The following is a 1,883-nucleotide window of genomic DNA, read 5'->3' as shown; positions in this document are numbered from 1 at the left end:
ATCTCAGTAGAAAAGTAACAACTGGTCGGGCATAGTGGCTCACACCTGTCATCCTGGCATTTTGGTAGGCCAAGGCGAGCAGATTGCCTGAGGCCAGGAGTTCAAGACCAGCTTAGCCAACATGGTGAAACCACGTCTCTACTAAATTTACAAAAATTAGCCAGGCATAGTGGCGCACACTTGTAATCCCGGCTACGGCTACTTGGGAGTCTGAGGCAGGAGAATCGCTTGAACCCCGGAGGCAGAGGTTGCAGTGAGCCAAGATCACACCACTGCACTCCATCCTGGGTGACACAGTGAGACTCTGTCTCAAAAAAGAAAAAAATAACAGCAACTTTAAAGCAGGCAGCAAAGGAGACAGAGGGGTAGAGAACTTAGGAACTCTACAGTTCTTTTTTTTTCTTTCTTTCTTTTTTTTTTTTTTGAAACAGAGTTTTGCTCTTGTGACCTTGGCTGGGGTGCAATGGCATGATCTCGGCTCACTGCAACCTCCGCCTTCCAGGTTCAAGCGATTCTCCTGCCTAAGCTTCCCAAGTAGCTGGGATTACAGGTGAATGCCACCACGCCCGGCTCATTTTTGTATTTTTAGTAGAGATGAGGTTTCACCCTGTCGGCCAGGCTGGTCTCGAACTCCTGACCTCAGGTGATCCGCCCACTTTGGCCTCCCAAAGTGCTGGGATTACAGGGTAAGCCACCGCACCTGGCCAGGAACTCTGTAGTTCTGTAGTTGCAGGCCGACCTTCGGGCTCTTAAATTTTCCTGGATGGAATTTGCCCGTCAGTTTAAAATGTGCCCCAAAAGACCATAATATGAAGCCAGCTGGGGCACTAGGAAACCCAGCATGCCCTTGACATTTTCAGTTTTACATCAACACTTGCAAGCAGAGGCGCCGTGAAACCAGCGGGTGCCTGGAAGGAGGGCGTTCCTTGTCTTTCCTGAGTCTTACATTATTTATTTCCCACTTTTTTTTTTCTTGAAAAGAGGAACTGGGCTGTGGCCCGGGGTTCTGTGGAGCGGGTTGAGTGTGCCAGTTGTGGACGGGTCGTGGGCGGCACTCCACAGTGTGTCACCACTGAGGCATCTTCGCCCTCTTACGTATCTCAGTTTCTCTCTCTACAAGTCCAACACCTCTGAGAGGACTCAAAACACGGAGTGAGCAGCTCCTGCCTGCATCTCCTGGATGAGCCTTAAACTGATTGCGTTGGGGGCCCTGGGGGGGCTGCTGCATGTCAGGGGGGATCAGCCCACAAGACGCACCCGCTTGGCTCAGTCACCCTGGGGCGCCTTTCAGCTGGGAGGAGCAAAATGCCTTTCTTTCTGGAGCTGAGAAAACTCAGTCTCTCATTTGTCTATACAAACAACAATTCAGTTCCTCATACAAACGCACGGACAAGCCAGTTGGGCTTAATTTTGGGAGAAAAAGCAACAGAGAAGACCCGAGGAGTGCACGTCCGAGCTAGAAAAAAACAGGGTCGTTCTCCTTGTCTTAAGAAAAAGGCGGCCAGGTGGGGTGGCTCACACCTGTAATCTCAGCACTTTGGGAGGCCGAGGAAGGTCAGGAGATCAAGACCAGCCTGGCCAATATGGTGAAACCCCATCTCTACTAAAAAAAAAATACAACAATGGCCGGGCGTGGTGGCTCATGCCTGTAATCCCAGCACTTTGGGAGGCCAAGGCAGGCGGATCACGAGGTCAGGAGATTGAGACCATCCTGGCTAACATGGTGAAACCCCATCTCTACTGCAAATACAAATATTAGCTGGGCGTGGTGGCGGGCGCCTGTAGTCCCAGCTACTCGGGAGGCTGAGGCAGGAGAATGGCATGAACCCAGGAGGCGGAGCTTGCAGTGAGCCGAGATCCTGCCACTGCACTCCAGCCTGGGA

This window comes from Piliocolobus tephrosceles, chromosome 1 (assembly GCF_002776525.5).
Source record: "Piliocolobus tephrosceles isolate RC106 chromosome 1, ASM277652v3, whole genome shotgun sequence".
NCBI classification, from domain to species: Eukaryota; Metazoa; Chordata; class Mammalia; order Primates; family Cercopithecidae; genus Piliocolobus; species Piliocolobus tephrosceles.
Note: the sequence above shows the minus strand (reverse complement) of the source record.